The sequence below is a fragment of the Haemaphysalis longicornis genome, unplaced genomic scaffold (assembly GCF_048455015.1).
Source record: "Haemaphysalis longicornis isolate Haplotype H1 unplaced genomic scaffold, Haemaphysalis longicornis Haplotype H1 scaffold_9, whole genome shotgun sequence".
Lineage (NCBI taxonomy): Eukaryota > Metazoa > Arthropoda > Arachnida > Ixodida > Ixodidae > Haemaphysalis > Haemaphysalis longicornis.
Window position 1 is genome coordinate 113,709,110 of NW_027526460.1, and position 24,602 is coordinate 113,733,711.

The 24,602-nt window shown below is 53.9% G+C and overlaps 1 pseudogene; it reads right to left on the bottom strand.

Annotated features, from left to right (window-relative positions):
* Positions 1–1,378: 1,378 nt before the first annotated feature.
* On the bottom strand, positions 1,379–3,394 carry LOC144153366 (presenilin-1 pseudogene; annotated as a pseudogene).
* Positions 3,395–24,602: the final 21,208 nt, after the last annotated feature.

Sequence of the window (24,602 nt, forward strand, 5' to 3'; positions counted from 1 at the left end):
TTTCGCTACTGCGATAAGCTCAAAAGAACAAGTCGATGTGACAGCAATTGATTTCTCTAAGGCCTTTGATAGAGTATGTCACCAGAAACTTATTCAAAAAATGTTGAAATTTGGTATTGATCCCGCAATTGTAAGGTGGGCTGAGGCTCACTTGCGCAGTAGGTTGCAGTTTGTTAAAATAAACGGCGCAGTTTCATCTCTTTTAAGCGTATCCTCAGGCGTGCCACTCTGTGTTTGGACCTTTACACTTTTTAATTTATGTGAATGACATTGCAACAGTTGTTCCTCTTTTTGTTGATGTAAGGTTATATGCAGATGATTGCCTCTTGTTTTGTCATGTGAAAAGTGTTTCTGATCAAATGCTCCTCAATGATGCTCTTCGATGTATTCATAACTGGTGTGAAAAATGGGACATGAAAATTAATTTCGATAAAACTGTTTGCATGACAATTTCAAATAAAAAATCCCCCCCAAACTATAAATACACAATAAGCAATAGAGAAATTAAGAGTTCTACTGAGTTTAAATACTTAGGCGTTATTCTATCCAGCAATTTAAAGTGGGACAAGCATATTGCCCGCATTACAGGACTGGCGAAGCGAAAGCTGGGATTTCTGAGAAGGAAACTCAGAATTGCAACACCCTCTGTTAAATTGTTGGCCTATAAGACGATTGTTAGACCAACGCTGGAGTACGCAGCTATCATCTGGGATCCGCATACTAAGACTGAAATTAACAAACTTGAATGAGTCCAAAGATTGGCAGCGAGGTTTATTTATTCAAATTACAGGAGAACACAGTCTGTATCACTTTTGCTTGCTAGGGCTGACCTTCAACCATTGGCTACACGTAGGAAAATAGCTCGTTTAAAATTTATTTACGACTGGTATCATAAAAACTACAAACTCGATCCCGGAATATACCTGCGCCCCCCAGGGCGAGTGTCGGCTCGTACCAATCACTCATTTGTTGTGCAGGCGTATGTACCGCGCGTGGATGTATTTAAGTTTTTGTTTCTAGTGCGATCTATTGTTGATTGGAATGCGCTTCCTCCCGAGGTGTTTACAGGATGTAGATCCTCACAGGACGTTCAACGACGGCTGGACTTGTTTTTTGCCTAATAGTGTGTATTGTTCACCTGTTCACCTCCCACCCCTGCCACAGCCCGCAAGGGCTAGCAGTATTGTAAATCGAAAATGCGTCACTCAGATTCATATACTTTATCGCCTTTCCGTAAAAACGAACCCTCTGGTCAGTACCATCAGACAGCATCCGAAAACACGAGCGAAATCCCCCCAGCGTCCATCTGCTGTCCCCCTTAGGAATCCAGGAGTGTCGACGTAACACCCTGGACGCCCCCACGCAGGGACGAGCAGCGCTAGAGGGCCACCGAGCCCACGGCCTCGAAGAACGGCTCGGTAAGGGAGACGCTGAAGAAGTACGCCACCATGCCTAGGCTGATGGACAAGGGCAGGGCGGGCAGGGGCTTCTGCAGGAGTACCAGCAGCGTGAGCGTCAGGAAGATGCCCATTATGATGAACACGTAGCACGTGATCACCGTGGCTGCAGTGCCGTACCTCGAGGCCTTCCCCACGAGCACGCTGTAGAAGATGAAGTCCCCGAGCTCCATCTTCATGCCTTGGTCGGCTTGCGGCTCTCCCGCGGGTTCATGGTGCGGACACCGGGAGGTGACGGCGGTTTCATGCCGGCGGTAATGGCTACCACCGGCGCCACGAAAGGGACTAGCGTTTTCCTCCGGGATATAACGCGGAGCAGGCCCGAAGTCGTGCCAAGCGCCACGTCCCCCACCACCTCCACGCCTGCCGCCGTAGTACGAGCCCCCCGAGTCGCGCGTTGCTTGAAATCCCCGGGCATTCAGTTGGGGCACAGTGCGTGGTGACGGCGAACCTGGAATCTGCCTCTCCGTGTCGTTCGTGCCATTGGCCTCGCCAAGCGAAGCCGCCTCGTTTGGAGCGTTGATTACCGCCATGTGCTGTTTGCTCATGGCGGTGCACGTCATAGCAGGCGCCTCTACACGCCTGTCGGTTGAGGTCCTGGATCCATTAGTGGTTTCCAACATCGTTTCTGTGTCCGTATTCTTCAGCAAGGTGGATGCAGGGCGTGACTCTTCCACAACTCGTTCATTCTTGGGAAGTGGTTGATGCGTTTTTTCGTCTCTATCCTGGTCGTCTTCGCCGTCGTGTGCCAACGCCAGATTCTGAACGTCGGCGTGCGCAGTGGAGGTCGGAAGTGAGCTTGGTGTGACAGCTGCCTTGACGGGGTTGTGGCCATCCGCGTTGCCGATGAACGTCGAAGAAATCGAAGAAGGGTCAAGCTGGCAGAGCGCTCGCCAATGTCGTAGCACCAGGCCGAAGACGTGGAAAAGACGAGCGCTGGGAAGAGTGGCTCGTTGCGTTCCTTGGCCGTCTCGAGAAGCATCCGGAGCGGACCCACGACGCAGAGCACCGCGAAAACGTCCCAGATGGAGATGAGAACGAGGAGGACCCAGGATGTCCACTCGGGGAGGGACTCTTCGAGGACCAGCGCCATGAGCACGGACATGTACACGAGGTAGCTCTGCTGCATCATGAAGGGGCCGTCGAAGTAGAGCGCCGTGATGCCTGCCATGCCAATGTTCCACGTGATGAACGAGCAGGTCACATGGTCCACCGGTGTGTTGAAGTAAAAGAGCAGCCGTCCGAAATAGTAGTAGCCCGTGGAGAAGAGCAAGATGCCCGAACCCATCATCAGCCAAGCCTGCGCAGTTTTTGTGCTAGCTTTAGTTGGGGTACGGGAGAGTTTCTGTTGCGTTAACTACACGAGCATCAGATGTTCGTCATAGTATTTGGAATGGCGAATGCTTTCAAACAACGTGCTTTTTCCAGGGAACGATAGCCATAAATATTTCGACACCGAATACAGAAGATACTCGCTAGCGATTAAGAAATTCCCGTTAGTTTTGTTGTCTTGTACGGGTACTCTCCCTCACCTCCCACATTTTGCCAATATTTTAAAGGTCAGGCTAAGAAAAGCCGCTAAATTATTCGCTTCCATTCGGGATGTAGTAGTAGCAATCTCGTTAGTCAATAAATTTCTTTTTATCGGGCGTTAAATTCGTTTGGTCTCACACACGCAAAGCAAGTAGAAATGGTGAGCTACGTGCACGCTCCCTCGGCTATGCTCTCAGCAGTCACTGCTCTGACTGCAGAGGTACTCAGTACTGACCTTGATGATGTTGTAGTGTCCGCCCTTGTAGAGTAGCACCAGGGTGCAGTTGACGATCATGATGACGGAGAGGAAGCTGAAGGCGTTGGCGAACGAGTTCATCAGCACGAAGGACTCGTCCAGGTCCTCGTCGTCCTCGAGCGGGTAGCGCACGTAGCGCAGCTGCAGGTCCTCGTTGTGGCTGCGCTGCACGACGCGTGTGAGCACGCTCACGCTCAGCATGCACACGGACACGGCCGTGATGAGCGTGATCACCTGCCGCAGAAGGTGCTCGTACAGCCGGGACAGCTGCTCCAGAACGCGCCGGTGGTCCATCTCGGAGGAGAATTGCAGTCCAAGGTCACGATCCTCCGTGTCTGCTTCTTCGTCGCTTTGCTCGTGCATACACGTGCGACGACGACGAAGATCATGATACCAATGATTATGGATTAATCGCACATACCCAATCATAGGATCGAAAAATAACCAGTTGTTGGAAACGGTGGTTCTCTTTCACACTCAAAATTTGCCTCATCTTCCAGCGTGTTCCCAGGAGCAGTGGAAGGTCCATCTGACCAGCTCCCATTTGGAAGATCAGCTTCAGCTGATCTCCCGCGCCTCGCGGGCTGCAAATGCCCAGGTCATCCTGGACTAAGGACGTCACCCTAGCGAGTGAAAATCTCTAACTTCCGTTTCGCCAAAATTAAACGTTCCTTCTTCTTCGTCTAACAAGGTTGCAAAACTAAAAGTCGAAGTCGTAATCGCGAAAAGAAAATCAGAAGAATGGGATAAGAGAACAATCAAGAAATTGCCAGAATTACCAAAACAAAGTATGGCAGAAATTTATTAGAATTTTCATTGAAGCTCCCGAGGACACAGCAGATATCCTGGCGGAAGTACTGGCTTCTTTCCTCTTTTGTTTTCGCCCCTACCGCTCCTGCCGACACCCAGCGTGGTGGATTGACCGCGACTCATTGCTAAGCTTCGTTCGAATGCAGGCTGCAATTAATAATGATATATGAGGGTCTAGTACCACCTCTCATATTCCAGGTTTGTTTAGTATTTTCACTGTTTGCATCACACCCCGCGACGATGACACTTTTGTGCGGTCTGCCCTTCACTATGGACCTTTATTTTATCTTTGTTAATTCAACTTGTCTTGTTGTGCCATTGACCTGGAGAAAATAACAATGAGCTATCGCTACGTGAAGGTGGTTACGCGCGAGCGAATACAATGTGTTATGTCTTATTGTGTGTAAGTGTTGCCGCCGTTTTTCTTTTTTTCTTTATTTTTAAGTATTATTCTCGCTTTTCATTTCCTAAAGTGTTAGCTGCCTTTAGACAAGGTGATAAGGTACTGCAATAAAGTAATTGAGTTTTTGTTATTCGAAGAAATCCGCTAATACCCGTTCACAGTTCCCTTTCTTGTAACAGTGCTCCTTCTTCTCGGTCTTCTTCTATTGCCTGTTCTTGATATATACGGTGTCTGTTCGTACATCACCGGGTATGTTTTCGAACTCGACTCCATATCACCCAGTACGCACGGTAAACCAAAATCTCCCTCGTCCGGTCCATCTTTACTGGAATACCAGAAGGAGAAATCAATGGACCATCTCTTCCTCTTGAGTGCATCTAGTCGTGTTGCCGAGCCCACTGGTCTACCTTAGTGGTAGGCTCAGTGAAGTAGTTCGAAGACTATATAATCTCCAGGGGCGGTGGTTCACTGCGGCGCTCTTTGACCGGTGGTGGTGAAAACGTTTTATTGAGCTGGAACGGAGTTAGTTGAGCCGTTCCTCGCTTGTGGGGGGCGTCCTCAGTCCAGGAGGCCCTGGGCACGTGCGGCCAGTTGCGCCCGGGATATCAGCTGTTGCTGGTCACCCAGGTCGCCGCTAGCCAGCTGGCCCTCCCACTGCTCAGGGGTTGGGTTGGTAAGGGGGAGTAGAGTTGGGGTTAGGTGGCACTCCCACACCATGTGGTATAGGGTGCATGGGGATGGGCAGTGTTTGCACTTTGGAGAGTACTGTGCAGGATACATAGCATGAAGGCGTGTGCCATGAGGAAAGGTGTTGGTTTGCAGCCGTCGTAAGATGCACTCGTCGGTCTTGGGAAGGTTCGGATGGGGTGGAGAGAAGTGCTGGCGTTGTCGGCGTAAATGGGCAAGGATGTCAGCGTAGCGGAGGGGTATGGGCGGAGAAGCACTTGGGTCGTCGGCTCCCGTGGGTGCCCGGGGTACGAGGGCGCGGGCAGAGGCATGGGCCGCCTCATTCCCAGGGAGAGCCGTGTGACCCGGTGTCCACACGATGCGGATATCGGGAATTGGCGCTCATCGTTGGGCAAGAATGCGGAGGGCAAGGGCCGAGATTCGTCGAGCTTGGTAGTGGCGGCAAGCGGTATGGGAGTCTGTCAGGATCGTCACGTACTCTAGATCGGTGTGGCCGGCCAAAGCGATTGCAATTTCTTCTGCTGTTGTTATGTTGTTGGTAGGAGTGGTAGCTGAGTTCACGAGACTTCCTGTGTAGTCGACAACGGCTGACGTGTGGGCTGAGTGAGAGGAGTATGGAGAGGCATCCACGTATCGAGTGTCGTCCCGAGATCCGTACTTGACGTAGAGGTGGGCAGCCCACGCCTTGCGGCGGCCTTGGTTATACGTTGGGTGCATATGGCGGGGTATAGGGGAGACAGTGATGTGACGACGGATAGCTGGTGGAATGCGTTGAAGAGTATGTTCCGGTGGGGGGAGCGGGTAGCCGAGACGACTTAATATTGAGCGACCGGTGGTTGTCAGGAGGAGGCGTTCTTTTTGGCTGGTGAGATGCGCCTCGATGAGCTCCTCAAGGGTGTTGTGAACCCCGAGTTGTTGGAAACGGATTGTTGACGTGGTGATAGGTAGCCCAAGTGCCATTTTGTAACTTCTCAGTATGAGGGCGTTTAATTTATTACTTTCAGCAGGTTTTAGTGTGAGATACGGCATGCCGTATGTTATGCGACTTATTAGGAGAGCCTGTACAAGGCTTACAGTGTCGCGCTCCTTAAGGCCTTGACGGCGGTGGGTGATTCGTCGAATGAGGCCGACTAGTTGCATTACGGTGGTTTGCAGTTGGGTGAGAGTTGCGTGGCCAGCCCCATCTTGTTGAATTTGAAGTCCTAGTACCCGAAGAACGGTCACCTTGGGAACGGGTTTACCCTGTATGGTGAGTGAGGGCTCAGGCGGTGGAGGTGGGCGTCTGCCACGAGAGCGGGCACGGAGAACCAGTAGAGACGATTTTTCCGGGGCGCAAGTAAGTCCGCAGGTTGTCAAATAGGTGAGAGTGGCATTGATAGCTTGCTGGAGTGAGTCTTCCTGGTCGCCTACTGATCCACCAATAGTCCAGATGGTGAGGTCGTCGGCGTAGAGTGCGTAGTGAATGTGAGAAAGAGAGACAAGAGCTGGTGGTAACCCGAGAAGTGCGACGTTGAATAGGAGTGGGGATATTACTGAGCCTTGTGGCGTGCCCTTGGGTGGTGGGTGGAAAGCAGAGCTACGGAGGTCACCGATTCCGATCGTAGCTGTCCGGCCAGTTAAAAATTGACGTACGTAGTTGTAGGTGTGGAGGCCGCAATTGGTGCTTTGTAGGTTCTTTAAGATGGCAGCATGGGAGACATTGTCAAAGGCTCCTTTGACGTCTAGAGCCAGGATGGCTCGTGGGGTGGATGTGCTGAGATGGTCCAGAACCTCTTCTTTGATTTGGAGCAGGACGTCTTGCGTTGAAAGGTGAGCTCGAAAACCAATCATCGTATGCGGGACTAGATTGTTGTCTTCAAGATAGGCTGTAAGGCGAGTATGAATGAGGTATTCGTAAAGCTTGCCTAGACATGATGTCAGGGAGATCGGGCGGAGATTATTAATGGAGAGCGGTTTGTGAGGTTTCGGGACAAGTGTTATATCCGCATGTCGCCACTGGGCTGGAACAGTGCCTTGGGTCCATTGCGAGTTGAAAAAGTCGAGTAGTGCTTGGAGAGAGTCGTTGTCGAGGTTACGCAGGGTTTTGTTATTGATGCGGTCGTGGCCGGGAGTGGTGTTACGGGTGAGCTTGGCCAGGACGTCTTGAAGTTCTTGAATTGTAAAAGGGGCATCTAGGGTGGGATTTGGGGCCCCTGAGTAGTCTGGATGACCTATTGTAGAAGAAGGGGGAGGCCCAAATAGGGTGGTTTTGATATCGGAGAGTAGCTGGTCTTGGGGTCCGGGGTAGTTGTGAAGCAAACGTTTGAGGTGATGTGCCGTAGCAGATTTGGAGGGTTTGTCCCCGAGAAGCGATCGTAGTATGTGCCATGTCTTTGTAGTTCCAAGCGTTCCTTGCAAGCTGTTACAAAAGGTAGCCCAGTTTTGCTGATGTAGCGTGAGGGCGTATTGGGCTGCCTCTTGGGTGATCTCGTTGATCCGGCGGCGGAGTTTCTTGTTATGTTTTTGTTTTTTCCATCGGCGAAGTAGGCCCTTGCGGCCGTCTAATAAGTGGAGAAGATGAGCATCCATGACTGGGTTTTCGGAGGTAAGAGGGAGAGTTTTGCTGTGCCGGGATACGGTTTCTTGAATTTGAGAGACCCATTAATCAAGGTCCGTGATGGTGGTGGGGAGTGGGTTAGGATCTTCACGAAAGGCTTTCCAGTCAGTAAGGGTAGCTTGTCCAATGCGCGTTTTTGCTTTATGTTGGGGGAGAGTCACTTGGATGATGTGGTGATCGCTTCCGAGGGTTTCGTCGAGGCGTTCCCAGATGAGGTGGGAGATGTTGCGTGAGAAGGTGAGGTCATGGTTTGTATCACGGGTGACGCTGTTGTCAATTCGAGTGGGAGTGGTCAAGTCATTCCACAGAGATAGTTGGTGGTGATTCGCGGTTGTGAACAAATCCTGGCCTTTCCGTCTGACCGTCGCCCAAATTTTATTGCGAGAGCAAGAGATGGAACATTTGTGGCAATAATTTGAGGAGTTTACGACCAGAAAGTAGGTGAGAGAAGAACAGACAACGATAGAGCACGTGCCGAGACGAGTGGCGTCAACTTAGCCGGCGACCGCATTGCTGTGGTGGCGCTGCATTCGCACCGCTGCCGATCTAGATGCTTGGGGGCATGGAGGAAGAAAAATGTTAGGAGGGAGCATGGAGCAAAGAGTATTCTTTCCTCCATGGGAGGGAGCATGACGTCAGGCTGCCCAGCTTCGGCAAGCCAACCTCCTCTGAAGCCGCCTTCTCCTCTCCTCGGGCTCCTCCCGCGCAATGCATTATGGAAAATCCACCACGCTCAGGCCCGCGGAAGCATTTAGTGGCTCCGGCTGGCTGCCGGTGGAGATGGAGGCGAGCGCCGTCGCCAAAGGCGCCGTACAAGATTGTTCGCCAGCGTTGCGCTCCAAGCTTCGTATCGTGGAAGTACTGCCGCTGTCGCTGTTCAAAGCAAGGCGAGACTTCAATCGCATTCTTACGAAGCACCCTCACGAGCTGCCAGCCGAATTTCACATCTGACGTTGGATCGCTCGAACGCGCCGCCTTCACACATTCACAAGCATGGAGCGGCCTACACCTGCGCGGTGTTTGCCAGGTGTGCTGTGACGATTGCGTTTGGCATTCTGCTGAGTTATCGCGCGTAACGAGTGTCGTGTCGGCGGGGAGGTGGTGAGACTAGCTTTGGTTTCGCTCGCGTGCGCTTTTGCATACGTTCGCTTTTTCGGTGCTCCGGCGTGATGGTACGTTTTTATCTACTTCAGTGCACTGGAAAACAAGGGTTCAGAACCCTTATGTTGGGTGTGACCACCTTGCGTCGCAAGCAGTACGCTGGCTGTTTGTCCGCTGAGGACCGCTCGATCGGTGCGATACGTATATGAAAAAAAGAAAAAAAAAACGAATGCTAGATTACGCCTGGGAGGGACCTTGCTGAATTGTGGACTGACTGCGCCTTGCCAATAAATGGTTAAAAAAATGGTTGAAATGGTTGATCTTTTCAACTTAGTTGAAAAGATCATCTCCACTTCTGCACGCGGCGGCGGCACACAACTCTCCGACTGCGGCATGAACTTCGACGGGTCGGAAAGCTCAGTAAACAAACACGTTTTCGGCCTCTCCCGTCCGACCACTTTGCCCGCACGATTAGGCCGCTGCTCGTTTCGGGTTGCAGGCAGAGCTGCGCGCAACGACTCGTCGCCGAAACTCGAATACGCGGACGGCCCGGCAACCAAACGGATAGACGCACGCACGCAGCGTCGGCGAAGCGCCACATGAGGCGCAAAGAACTATCGCTTGCCTGTCACGTGAGTAGAACACCTCCCATCAGTCTTTCCTTTTTATTTTTTATGACTAGGCTTCACGATTGTCACGTGACGCTCCCTCCTAAACATGCAGGAAAGAAAAGGTTAGGAGAGGCCCTGACGTCACATTTGTGAAGCCGAGTCCCGCCATGACTTGAGGCCACTGAGCCCAGCACTCTATCCCATCATCCTTTGCTATCTCCGGTTTAATTTGACTAACATGGCGTCGCCCTGCCCTCCCGCTTCGCAGCGAAAACAGCTTCGTCGCTATTTCCTCGGTGCGATGTCATGTTCTAAGCTGTTGATTTCGCCTTCAATTTGCCCATTCTAACCCTTACCCAAAGTTTCAATCGAAAAACGGCCTTCGTTTTTGAGATAGAAGGACGATTTTTCAGCTCTTAAACCTGGCAAAGTAGCGTTTGTCGTCGTCATAGCAACAGGCTCGCGGGATGGCGAACGCATACGAGTTAAGGCCGCCTCCGACGGCGGAGTTTTCAAACTGGCCTAATCGAAAAACGTTTGTCGTAGCGACTGTACTGGTTTGCAAGCGCTGCGAGGCAGCCACATACCAAGCGCCTTAAAAATTTGTCCGTTCTATTTGCCCAAATTTGGCCGCCGCAGTTGTAAACAAGTAAGCAACATTGTCCATGGGCTCAAGAAAAATGACGCCACTTCCTCCACACTTTTCGCAATGCATTGGGATGCTAGGGGCCTCTCCTGAGTTTCTTTCCTCCATGCTCCTAAACTTTTCTTTCCTCCATGTTGGGGGGCATGAAGCTCAAGCGCGGCTCGTCCCTTTGTCAGCCCTACGCGTCCGTGATCACTTTTACTCGTTTCAAAATGGAGTGTGCATCGACTGCAGGGCCGTGTAATGGGATGGAACGGGAATGACGGTGACACCACGGTGAATGGTGTAAAAAAGCACGACCGACAGGCAGCCAATGCCGGTGCTGAAGCCAGCAAGCCTGACCACTGAGAGGACTGGAATGCAAAGCAAGGTTGGTGCGGTGTGTGGGGGGCATGGGAGAAGCGCTGTTCTAAAGTCGGAGCAAGGCGTGGGCATCGGGATGAGCCTTAAATTCGCGAGGGAGAGGAATGAGATGATCACCCACTCTTAGGGATCCTACAATACACGTTTTATAAATTTTGGTCTTCAAAAAGCGTGCACAAGCTTTATTATTAATGCGAAGGAATTGGCTAGCCTTGAAGGGAGGAGATCCGGAGTCGTGGCCGAAACATCACGCGCAAAATCGGTGACGGCTCACCCGGCTCCCACTTCGGAGCGCCTTCTGAGTTGCCGGAATCATCCCGCATGAAAGTGGCTTCACCTGGACGTCCTGTTTAGCGTATATGGAAACTAATACCCCGGCGAGGAGGGCAAGGGAAGGAAGCTCGTGACGAGGGGCTCCGGGCAACACCCTCTAGGCTAGAAGGTGCGCCAAGGCGCTCCCCACATCTCTCCCCCCCTCAAACACGGGGTACGGGTCCTTCAATTAAGATCGTCCTCGGGTTCCTAGCGCACGTGGAACCGCTGGTCGGCGCCCGGGGCCGCCCTGTGCACCTGTGGGTGGGCCGGCACCCGCCGAAGTGTGGCAGCATGGCGCTCTGTCGCCATCGTCACCACGTAGGCGTCCGCAGGAGCGCATTCTCGGGTGCCGGCGCAGGATTCCACCGAACGGCCAGGCTCCTCTCGACAGCGCCCCGGCTTCCCGATCTCCGCTGCTCGGCGCCGGAACCGTAGGTGCCGCGATGAGCCCGGGGCAAACCCGGTTGACGGGCGCTCGCAGCCCCAGAGCGAGCTGTAGGCTCTGTGCGCCCACCGGCGCCTCCGCGCCAGGGTTACAGCTCCGCGATGAGCTCAGCAGGCCCCCAATCCACGAACAGGGCTCCGCCGCTGACAAGGAGGCGAACCGCAGCCGCCTCGCATCTCCGAAGGGCGGCAGGACCCCCGGACCATGGCAACAGATCCCGGGTCGAACCAGGAAGGCCCTCTGCTCGGCAGGCCCGGGCCGGACTCGCAACGCCCAGGCACGAACGTATCGCCCCGCACCACCAGGCCGGTGGCGCGAAGCTCCCGGGTCGCACCGGAAGGGCCCGCTGTCGGCAGGCCCAGGCTGGCATCGTAACGGCCATTGATTGATTGTAGGGTTTAACACGCCGGCGCAACGCAGGCGATGAGGCGCGCCGTAGTGGAGGGCTCCGGATTAATTTTGACCACCTGGGGATCTTTAACGTGCGCCGAAATCTCGTACACACGGGCGTTTTTGCTTTTCGCCTCCATCAGAAAAGCGGCCGCCGCGGCCGGGAATCGAACCCGCGACCTTGTGCTCAGCAGCGCAACGCCTTAGCCACTGAGCCACCGCGGCGGGTCATCGTAACGGCCAGGCACAAAACCACGCCCCGCACCACCGCACAGGTGGCGCGATGAAACTTGAAGCGGTGACTGTGCTGCGGGTTGCTCCGTGGTAGAACCACGTGAGACCCGGACCCGTGGGGGGTAGACACTACCGCACCCTCAGGTCGTATCGATGGGTGCGAACCCTATCGCCGGCCGTTCTGTCCTTAGAAGCGGGACTCCCACCTTCTGGTTCCGCTACCACCTGTTCGTCATCGCCAGTGCGAACATGATAGGCCTTGAGATCGCTCACGTGCACAGGACCCACCAGCTCGTCGCTTTCAAGCGACTGCATCTCATACGTGAGCAGAGTCGTCTGCGCCGTAATTCTGTATGGCCCTTGCCATTTGTGTGCGAGCGCTGCAGTGAAACCGCGTGCAGCGTTGCTGAGTGGGTGTGTTCTCCTTAGCACTAGGTCACCGATGTTGTACACAAGGTGACGACGGCCTTTGTTATACTGCTCGGCTTGCTCCATGCGCGCCATGTCGAGGTTCTCCCGAGCCGTGCGTTGCGCTGCCAAAAGGCGTTCCCGGAGCCTAGCCGCGTACTGCGACAGAGAAGGGGCGTTACCCGCCGCCGCGTACTGCAGTGCATTTTCCATTGGAAAAGCGATCTCTCTACCGAAGTTTAGGTAACCTGGTGTCAAACCCGTTGACCTATTTACGGTAGTCCTAGTCGCGAAAGCCAGCTCAGGCAAACGCGCGTCCCAGTCCTTATGCTCCTTGGTTGTCGCAACCAGCATGCACTTCAGGTTCCTGTTCACCCTCTCAGTGATGTTGCTCTGAGCATGATAAGGACTCGTTTTCCTGTGCCGAATGTGCAGCGCTCGACAACAGTCTGAAAAGACTTTGCTTGTGAAATACGAAGCATTGTCAGTGATCAGGTCGGAGGGGAAGCCGAAACGAGTGAATGTCTCCACCAGCTTCTCTACGATCCGCTCCGACGCTAGCTTTCTAAGGGGAAACAACTCCACCCACTTAGAAAAGTGGTCCGTTATGACCAGAATGAACTGGTTTCCTCGCGCGGATCTTGGGAGGGGTCCCATTACGTCACACGCTACAATCTGCCACGGGTAGCTGCTTTCCACCGGCTTCATGAAACCCACAGGTTTCCCAGCGCGCGGCTTCGCTACCTGGCAAAGAGGGCAAGCGCGGGAATAGCTCATTACGTCTCTCCTCATGCCTGGCCAGGTCGCGACACGGCATAACTTGTCGTAAGTCTTACTGCCGCTGCCATGTCCTGCCAGCGCTGAGTCATGAAAGTACCGCATGAACCGTTTCCGCAGCTTCCTTGGGACCACGACTCGAAAGGGGGATGAAACCGCCTCTTCGTCGTCCAGTTGGGGAAAGTAGCGAAGTAATAAGCCATCGTCGCCCAGCAGATACGCGTCAAACCCCTCAGCGTTACCGGTGCAAGCTACGCCTCCCGCTAGCCTTTTCAGCACCCGCTGGCACAGACCGTCTGCTTTCTGGGCCTCAATGAGCTCTTCCTTACTCACTACCTCCCCCCAAGACAGATTCCTTTCTGCCTCTGTTCTCGGGGGGCGAGAAAGCGCCGCTGCGAGATGCCGCTCCGCTTTCCCTTTGCGGCCGGCCTCGACTCCTCCGTCCGGCCCTTTCCTCCCCCTCTCGGGGTGGCCCGCGCCGCCCATGAAACCACTGCACTCGGCGCGCGCGCTTCCGCCACCCCCTTCCGATAAGGGGAGCAAACTTTCCGCCAACATTCGGCGCTGATCATCGGATCCTGAAAAAGATGCGACGATCGCTTCTACATCAGTGCTTCTCTTTCCTGACGCCTCTCCCTGGCCTTCCGCAGCGCAGTAGAGTCTATTTGCCCCGTGCGGGTGTAAACCGTGCATCGGCGCGTTCGCGAAAGGAAAGAAAGGGGGTTGCGGCCCGTACTGGTAGCCGTTCCTCCCCATGTCGAGCACAACACCCTCCCTCGAGAGGAAATCTCTGCCCAGTATGACTGGAACAGACAAACCAGGCAAGCAAACAAAACGCTGTCTGCGCTTTCTGCCATCAAAAGCGAGCGTGAGTCTCACAGCTCCGTCTGCTTTTGCCGAACCCGCTGCTAAGCTCAAGGGTGTCTCGGCGGGCCTGACCCGGATTCTTCTTTTCCGGCAGGCTTCGAAGATTTCGTCCCCGATGAGAGAAACCGTCGAGCCCGTGTCGACCAGTGCAAAAAGTTCTTGACCGACTAATTGCACTCGCATGAACGGGGCCACCGAGGATGGGTCCCCGTGTGCCCTACATGCGGAGGGGGCCAGTTGCCCATCGGCGCCAGCGCCGGGGTGCTCTGGGGGCTCCCTCGCGCCCCCTCTGTCTGGCCCCCTCTTCTCGCTTCCCGCCGGCGACGACGAGCCACCGTCCTTCACCGTCGCCGGCGATCCGAGTTTCCCTGCGTGCTACGCATTTTCTCGGGGCATTGACGGGAGAAGTGGCCAGGCTTGCGACAAAACCAGCACAAGCGGGCTGCTTCGTCCTGCCTCCCTCTTCCGTCGCCTGCGTTGCTTCCGACCGAGGAGTTTGTGGGGCCGTTATCCGCTCCCCCTCCCGACCAGGCGCAACCCGGTTCGAGCGATTCCTCGGGTCTCGGCGGCAACCTGTAGTGAAGCTCGGCGAGTAAATCAGCCTGAATTACTCGCGCTTCTTGTGCGAGGGCCTCCAAGTTGCGAAAACTCCGGCCTCGCAGGTACGGTCTGAAACGCGGGTGGCATTGCCTGCACACGCGCGCTACCTTGACCGCGTCGGCTGCCTCGGGGTCGGCCCGTTCGTACAGCTCCTGCATTGCCCGCACGTACTCGAGGAGACTCTCCTCAGGGTGCTGCGTGCGAAGGGCAAGCTCGTCCCTCATACGGTGTTCGTAATCGGGTGGCAGGAATTCAGCGCGGAAGCGCTCCTTAAAATCTGCCATCGACTCGAAAGCCGGTTGGCAGCGCCTCCAACGCGCAGCGCTTCCTACCAGTGCCACGGGCAGTACCTGCCTCAACACGTCATCATCCGATGCGCCTACCGCAGTCTGATACGAATCCAGTTGCTGCAGGTATTCGCAAACGGATTTCGCGTCTCCGTAGCCGGAATAGGAGGGAACCTCGATATTCAAACGCAGCTTCGAGACCGGCACTACAGGACCCGCGGTGGGAGCAGCTAGCGCCGAACCGAGCATTCGGGTCATCTCCGCGAACATCCCGGTCATCTGCCTCATCATTGAGGCGAGATCTGCGGGCTGCAACTGACCAGCAGCCTCCTGCGCAGCGGCCGCTGAGTCTCCCCCCGAGCCCTGCGGCTCCTCCTTCTCTCCCGTCTCTCTCATTGTGGTAGGAGCCATTTCCAGCGAACTACCCAACAAAAAGCTGGCTCAACCACGCCAAACTGTAGACGCGAAATACAGAGGAGGCCGCGCTAACTACATACGCAACGCGACAAACACACTCCACACACAAATCTATAATGGAAGCAAAAAAACGAACGTCAAGACAATACATTCGACCAACGGGGCTGAACTACAGCCACATTAAAATACAAAAAAAAAACTACAGTAGGAACACGTCAAAATACACAAGCGACTAATATCCCTACAAACGCTAAATACACTCGCAATGTAACCACTCAGGCCGTTACCCGAACAACAGAGAAAAAAACGCAAGAAAAACTTCAGGCATCTACAGCCATCGTAAAACCTAAGCAAACTAAAACACTGGCCTCAAAACTAATTTACAAACATGCATCTACACGGCTCAAAGCCCTGGTCTCCCACTACCAAAATGGCGCTTCCTTCCCGGAACAAAGGAATGCCGTCCCAAGCCGCAGTGGGCCCCTTCCCGGCAGCCGCAGAGAGCAAATGTCCACGGGTGGGCTTGACATCAGCCCCACGTTGGGCGCCAGATGTGGGCCTGCTCTCTACGGCATGCCAAGGAATGAGGCACACTGCGGTTGCGTGAAAGAACTCTTTACTTACATCCTCCACGCTGTCGCCCGTCCGGGCATACACACACACACCATCACCAGACACACTCCGCGTCCCGAGTCCCCGCGCGCGGCTCTTCAGCACCACCGCCCGCTCCTACCCGTCCACTCGCCATCCCTCGGGCCCCGGCGAGGAGGGCAAGGGAAGGAAGCTCGTGACGAGGGGCTCCGGGCAACACCCTCTAGGCTAGAAGGTGCGCCAAGGCGCTCCCCACAACCTGAACGTCCTGTTTAGCGTATATGGAAACTAATACTATTCACAGTGACCGGACAGGTGACCCTGCAATCTTCAAAAAACGTGATCTCATGGAATGCCGTCAGTAAAAGGTAAATGTGGTTTAAGATGGCTGCGATGACGCCGCAGCTACAGCAGCCATTCAGCGGCCAGACGGTATTTGGGAAAACGGCTATGCAGCCGTTGCAATGCGAATTAGGTTTAAAAATTCATTTAGGTCTATGTTCTGAAATAATACTATGACTGCTGGAATCTATTACACTAAATAATTGAAGATATTGTTAAGCGCAACTTAAAAACAGACGTACTTTAAGCTTGACCAGCTTACTGTCCAGGGGCTTAAGCTGTCTCGACGTGAAAGTTAATGTGGCTCAAATATGAAAATGTTATGGCTGAACAATTGTATTTACAAAAAAAGCGTTGCCCTGTGTGACGACCTTCCCGACGGCGTAGAAAGCCAGAGCGGGGTGGAAAACAAAACACTGTTTTTTTTAAACCGACTACGAGAGGCTTGCGTGGTTCGATTGAAATTGAAGATATGAAACACAAAAACGAAGGCTCCGACGGAGTGTCCAGCCAACAAAACCCAGAAAACAATCGTCATGACATTAACGAAGACGGTCGTTTATACATACGTTCTCGTAAAGTCAGTCGAGTATAAAATTTCCACATAGTATTTCATTTGGTTACATATACAGTTACAATCGCCTCGCCTTCCCAACCCCATACACAAAAATGAAATACCGAAGTTCAAGAAGTTAACCCGCCGCGATTGCTCAGTGGCTATGGCATTGTGCTGCTGAGTCCAAAGGTCGCGGGTTCGATTCCCGGCCGCGACAGCCGCTCTTCTGATGGTTGCAAAAACCAAGAACGCCTGTGTTCGAGATTTCGGCGCGCGTTGAAGATGCACAGATGGTCAAAATAAAATCAGAGCTCTCCACTACGGCGCGCCTCATCTCCTGTGTAGTTTCGGTGCGTTAAACGTCAAAATCAATCGAAATACAAAGTTACTGTTCCTCATAGACATTTATTAATGAATTTTTAAATTAATGATACTTCTCAACCGAGATACGGTGGAGTTAGCCTTCAGCGGTTCTCTGTATTTATTGGCCGGAACGAGCGTCTTGACCACGGAGCAGTAGTATTCAAAAGCGCCAAATTGCTCCCTGTTCGTAAAAACACTAAACTTAAAGGGGTACTGACACAAAATTCTGGAGGCCAGATATCTTCGGAGATGGATTTGTGTGAACACGCATACATCATCTGCAAAATATCAGCGGCAAATACAGCCTAGAACGTATTTAAAATCAATTTTAAAGTGTGCGAAACCCCACCGAGCAGCCAGCGGAGGACATCGCGCAATCGACATTCCCTGGATATTTTGTAAATAAACAACATTCAAACACGTCACGAGTTTTTGTTGGCCGCTGTCGCACTGCCCGCGTTTTCCGCCGGCTCTCCGCTCCAATCGGAGGTCGGAGCCGCTGCTGTCGAGCAACGACTGACCTGATCGTTGGCGGCGGAGGCGCCGTGATTTCGACGGCTCATCGGCCAGCTGGCCGCGCCCTAAGTTCTAAAGCGATTCCAGGCAGTCTAATTTTATTGCTTTTTTTATTACACTGGGCGCGAGAACCCACCGGGGACACGAAAAGCGCACTGAGCGATCGCCGCACGGTCGCTGTGCAGGCGGTGGCCACGGCCGCGAAGTGGTGCAGACCGGCGCAGGTAGCTTGTTACCGCAGCCAGAAATTGGATCCAAGCCCCAAAAAATTCCCCCGCATTTCGAGAATGTGAAAGTGCGAATGCACGGTTGTCGGCCCGCTTGCGGCGCTTGCGCTCTTCCCCCGCAGCCCACCGCCTCGCCGCCTTCTCTTCCATCTCTTCCATCGGGTTTGTAGTATCACGTGTACACCACGCAGTTATCAAGCCGCTATAACGCCGCTGAGTCGCCAACGCACGCCGCTGACGACGTAGTTTGAATGCCTTAAAGATATAACGCGCGTTACTAACACTGACATCAGCGTCGCGTCCGTGGCTTAGTCGGTAGAGCGTCGCGCTGCGGCCGCAAAGTCCTCCGATCGAAACCTAGCGCCGGATGCTGTTTTTTTTTTATATAGAGAGGATGACTGCGGACGCCGCCGCCGACGCCGCCGCCGCCACCGCCGGCGGTGGAAGGTTTGGCGTCGCTTATAAAGTGCATTCGCACTTAAAATGGCACCTTATATGAGAAATGAGTTCGTGATGCGATGACCGGTTGGACTGAAAATTGTCATCTGCACCGCTTACGAGAGAGGAAATCAAAGCCGAACACATCTGTAGGCGGAACTGTAGTCAGACCGGCCGTCTGCTCCCAGCGCGCGTCTTCCCAGCCACTGTCTCGAGCGTCGCGCGTCGTTCTCTAGTTGCGGCAGCAATCTGCACTCGCAGCGGCTGCGTAATGTCCGCGGTCGCTTTTTAATTAGGTGGCTCACGATATCAGTGCGTGGTGGCATTCGCAGAAACTGCCGGCGACGAGGATTCGACGGTGCCACGGCAGCTCTGCTCTGTGATATCCGTCCGACGGTCACGTGGTCAGCTTTGTTTACACAAAATCTCGCGTTTCGGGGAACCCGCTGAAACCGAAACTGCGACTGGCCGCATTGAAAATGCGTCTGATTAAACAACCGACCCACCCTGAAGCCAATGAGGTTTCCACACGTGATCAGTAGGTCACTAGCTACTTATCGCAGCAAAAAAACCAAGATGCAAAATTTTTGTGTCAGTGCACCTTTAGCGTGCAGTACCGCCTGAAACCTGGTGGCCTGATTGACCACGTGTTCTCCAGGGGTATTGAGCTGTCGCTGAACATCTCTAATACGTCTCTTATTTGCCGAATCACTGGCCACTGCTTCGCGTTTAGTCGACTCCGACTAGCCAGTTTAATATTTTAACCAATTACTGTGACCGGTGATGAAGAAAACTCCGTTGAGAAACGTAATTTTCGACCAGAAATTGGCAGTGATGTACACCAAATGCAAGGTGCTGCTGACAACATATATATATATATATATATATATATATTGAAAGGGGGTTTATTGGCTGGTAGATGCAGACGGTCGCAGAGGTCCGGAACCACAGAGAGCGAGAGAGCCGACGAAAGGTCACACCCAAAGCTGCGCAGACCGAGCTTCTTCGTTCGCACGAGCGGCTGGTTGTCTGCTAGCAACATGGCGATGACCGATGGCACATAGCCATTACAAGGGATTGTCCGCAGTTCCTAATTATTGCAGCGCGCTTTACCTCATTACAACTACCCCCCGGGGAATAAAGCGCCATCTTGGCGTGTCACGGGGCACACGACACTAGGGGGTCATAATACGGCTTCAAACGCTGGACATGAACAGTCTCCTTCCCGCGGCGACGGAGGTCTGAGGAAGGTGTCATGGGCTCTATGACGTAGTTTACCGGTGACGTCCGTTCGAGGACACGGTAGGGTCCGTGAAACCGAGAAAGGAGCTTGCTACACAATCCTGGTGTGGTGGAGGGAATCCACAGCCACACCAGAGATCCTGGAGAATACGTTGGGTGGGATGCTGTGTCGTCGTGCCGAGATTTTTGATGTAACTGATCTTCAGTCGTAAAGGACCTTGCAAGCTGGCGGCATTCCTCTGCGTACTTGGCAGCTTCAGAAGCTGGGGAGCACTCGGAGCGATCCGGTTGGTAGGGGAGAACCGTATCGAGGGTACATGACGGCTCGCGACCATACAGGAGGAAAAAGGGCGAGAAACCTGTTGTGGCCTGAATGGCTGTATTGTACGCATAGGTCACGTAGGGCAGCACAAGGTCCCAGTCGTCGTGATGCGCTGAGATGTACATCGACAGCATGTCGCCGAGGGTGCGGTTGAAGCGCTCGGTGAGGCCGTTTGTCTGCGGATGGTACGCTGTACTTGTTCGATGGACAACACGGCACTCAGCGAGGAGGGCACGAATGACGTCTGACAGAAACACACGTCCCCTGTCACTGAGGAGCTCACGAGGCGCCCCATGCCGCAGAATGAAGCGCCGTATGATGAAAGAGGCGACGTCTCGTGCTGTGGCGGCAGGCAGAGCCGCAGTTTCGGCATAGCGCGTCAGGTGATCGACGGCGACGATAACCCATCGGTTGCCGGAGACTGTGTTGGGCAAAGGTCCGTACAGGTCTATACCAACACGGTCAAATGGTTTCTCCGGGCAAGGAAGCGGCTGCAGTGGACCCACCGAGCTGGAAGGCGAAGACTTGCGACGCTGGCAGGTAGTGCATGACCTAACGTACTTGCGCACAAAGGTGTACATGCCGCGCCAGTAATAGCGGAGACGGACACGGTGGTACGTTTTTAGCAAGCCAGCGTGGGCACACGTTGGGTCGGCATGAAGCGATGCTCAAATGTCGGTGCGAAGGTGCCGAGGAATTACGAGCAGCCACTTCCGCCCTTCGTTGAGGTAATTCCGCCGGTAGAGCAACCCGTCACGAAGCATGAAATGCATAGCTTGTCTGCGCAAGGCCCGAGGTTGTTCAGAACGGGAGACGTCCGAGAGCAAGGAGATGAGCGAAGCAATCCATGGGTCCTTGCATTGTTCAGAGGGCATGTCAGTCAAAGAGAGAGGGGACACAACAGCCTCGTCAGGCAGGATGCAGGCATTCTCTGGTGACACTGGAGAACGGGATAAGGCATCAGCGTCGGAATGTTTGCGGCCAGACCGATATATGACACGTATGTCGTACTCTTGTAGCCGTAAAGCCCAGCGAGCTAGCCGTCCAGACGGATCTTTTAGTGTGATCAACCAGCATAGCGCATGATGGTCTGTGACGACGTCGAAAGGGCGGCCGTACAAGTAAGGTCGGAACGTATCTAGTGCCCAAACTATGCCCAAACACTCTTTTTCCGTGACGGAGTAGTTTGCCTCAGCCTTTGTAAGGGTACGGCTAGCGTAGGCGACAACGTACTCGTCAAAGCCCGATTTTCGCTGAGCAAGCACAGCCCCAAGACCAACGCCGCTGGCATCAGTGTGAACCTCAGTGGGGGCGTTCGGGTCGAAATGCCGCAGGATAGGTGGCGAAGTAAGAAGCTTCCGCAATGTCGCGAACGCGTTTTCACAAGCAGGGGACTACGAAGTGAGGTTTTTAGAGGTACCGGACAGAAGCTGCGTCAATGGTGCAACGATGGTCGCAAAGTTGCGGACGAAGCGCCTGAAGTAAGAACACAGCCCAAGGAAGCTCCTGAGGGCCTTCATAGATGTCGGCTTCGGGAACTCCGCAACTGCCTTCAGCTTAGACGTGTCGGGTAGAACTCCATCCTTCGAAACGACGTGGCCCAAAATAGTGAGCTTGCGAGCGGCGAAGCGACATTTCTTAAGGTTGAGCTGCAGCTTTGCGTCGGCAAGACAAGTTAAAACTTGTTCTAATCGGCGTAGGTGTGTCTCGAAATCCGGAGAAAAAACGACGATGTCGTCAAGGTAGCACAGGCATGCTTTCCATTTTAGTTTGCGCAAAATGCTGTCCATCATGCGCTCGAAAGTGGCAGGCGCATTACAAAGGCCGAACGGCATCACATTAAACTCATACAGGCCGTCAGGTGTTATGAAAGCCGTCTTTGCGCGATCAGCCTCGGCCATAGGTACCTGCCAGTACCCGGAGCGCAAGTCGAGCGACGAGAAATATTCGGCACCCTGCAGACAGTCGAGGGCGTCATCAATACGCGGGAGAGGGTAGACATCCTTTCTAGTTATCTTATTGAGGCGCCGATAGTCGACGCAAAAGCGTATCGAACCGTCCTTCTTGGTCACAAGGACTACGGGAGACGCCCAGGGACTGTTGGAGGGCCTAATGACGCCTCGCTCAAGCATCTCGTCCACGTTTTCATCAACAGTACGTCGTTCTTTGTGGGAAACGCGATAAGGTCGTTGTCGTAGCGGCGGGTGTGAGCCAGTGTCAATCGTGTGTTCGACTGTTGATGTTTGACTTAGCGGAGCTTTCAAGCAGTCAAAAGACAAGGGAAACCGATGGAGGAGGGCCAGCAGTTGATCTCGTTGTGTGGGCGTGAGATCTCCATCGATAGCCTGATTGAAAACGTCGGATGGTAAAACCTCTGCTTCGGATGTAGCACTCAATTCTGCGACATGAGTTATAATGGGAGTATCGTCGGGAACATCGATGACAGCACTTGGCTCGACAGGCTCAATCCACCCGATAGTCTCGCCCTGTAGCAGCGAAATTTCATCCGAGGTCCAGTTACTAACAATCATGCGGCTCGTACCAGCATGGGTCGTCAACAGAGCGGTCGGCAGCGGAAGACGTCTCCGTCGGATGAAGAGGTCGGATGGCGTAAAAAGCACGGTTGTGTGAGCAGTGCACGCACAGCACAGGGGCACGGAAACCGAGCAGTGCGGCGAAATTTTGGCATCTTCGCTGACGACCAATTGAGCAGCAGTTGCCTCATTATGGTGCGCGTCGCAATCTGGTGCAAATTCAACTTCCGCACGCGCGCAATCGATGACGGCGTGGTGACGAGCGAGAAAATCCCAACCCAATATGAGGTCATGGGAACAAGTAGGAAGCACGATGAACTCTACAATGTACAAAACATCCTGGATCGTCACTCGCGCCGTGCACGCTGCTGACGCATGAACGTGCTGTGCGTTTGCAGTACGTAGCGCAAAGCCATCCAATGGCGTCGTCACTTTTCTAAGGACACGGCAAAGGTCGGCATGAATAACTGAAACGGCAGCGCCCGTGTCGACTAACGCCAATGCACGTCGATCTTCCACAAATACGTCTATAACATTTGAGGGCGAAAAATGAGGCCTTGGACAGTTCGCTGGTAACGCAGTTCTTGCCTCCTGAACTGCGTCAACTAGTTTTCCTCTTCGGTAACGGTTGGTCGGCGGCGCATGGAAGAAAGAGACTGACGACGAGGGGAGGTCGAGCGACGGGTAGCGAAAGTGCGAGAGTCAGAAGGTGCAGCGGTGAAGTCGGACCTGTAGGAGACTTCGCGTGGCGATTGGCTGCGAGGGCCATAAGTAGGGGCTCCGATATCGTCGTTGGTGGGCGTCAGGCGTCGGCGGCAGTATCGGGCGACATGTCCGGCACAGCGGCAATTGAAACAGATGGGACGGTTGTCCCACGTTCGCCAGGCACTGCTGGATTGCGGCGGAGGCCGAGACAAGGGCGGTGGCCTCATCGGTACAGGGTGTTGGTAGGACATGGGGACCCGCTGAGGGGGGACACCCACGGCGTCAGCGTACGTGACGATCGGTACCGGAGCCCTTGCGACGCTTTCGGCATACGGCAGCGGGGTGGTAACGCTCAAGTTATGACGAGGAGGCGCAGTGGGAGTCGGCGAAATGGCGTCAGCAACTTGCTCTTGAATTACACTGCGGAGTGTTGGCGCCAAAGTAGACGAAGGCTCCGGGGTGTATGGCAGCAGCGAGAGCTGACGGGCGACTTCTTCCCGCACTATCTGCTTGATCTGCAACAGCAGAGAAGAGTTGTCAGGGTCACGGACCAAGCTCGCTATGGCTTCGTCTTGAACAGAGGTGCGTCGTGTGCTCACTCGCTGTCGACGAAGCTCGTCGTAACTCTGGCAAAGGTTCACCAGTTCAGCAATGGAGCCTGGGCCTCTCGCCAAGAGCATCTGGAAGGCACCCTCGTCGATGCCTTTCATGACGTGCTTGATTTTCTCAGAGTCTGTCATAGATGGATTCAGACGCTTGCAGAGGTCCAAAACATCCTCGATGTAGCTCGTGAATGTCTCGCCGGTCTTCTGGACGCGGCCCTGCAAGCGCTGTTCGGCGAGCAGTTTCCGCACAGCGGGACGGCCAAAAGCAGCAATTAATTCCGTCTTGAAGGCCGGCCACGCGGTTATGCCGGATCCATGGTTGTTGAACCACACTTCGACGAGACCGGTGAAAGAGAAGCTGACGTTATTGAGTTTCATGGCGTCGTCCCATCTGTTATGCGTACTAACACGTTCGAAGGACGCCAACCAGTCCTCAACGTCTTGCTCCTCATTGCCGTTGAACTTGGCAGGTTCACGTTCACGGAGAGCGCCAGCGCAGATGATAGCTGGGCTCGGAGGCACATGGGGCGTGTCGTTACCGGCAGGCATGGCCGTTGGTATAGTGCGGCTGCGTAGTTCCAGGGCTTGGTGAGGGACGCGGACCGACGCGGACCGACGCGATACTTGAGCCTTGAGGGGATTGCTTCAAGAACCCAGACGGGCGTAGCTGAAGAACCGCAACCTCCACCAAAATGAAAGGGGGTTTATTGGCTGGTAGATGCAGACGGTCGCACAGGTCCGGAACCACAGAGAGCGAGAGAGCCGACGAAAGGTCACACCCAAAGCTGCGCAGACCGAGCTTCTTCTTCGTTCGCACGAGCGGCTGGTTGTCTGCTAGCAACATGGCGATGACCGATGGCACATAGCCATTAGGGATTGTCCGCAGTTCCTAATTATTGCAGCGCGCTTTACCTCATTACAATATATATATATATATATATATATATATATATATATA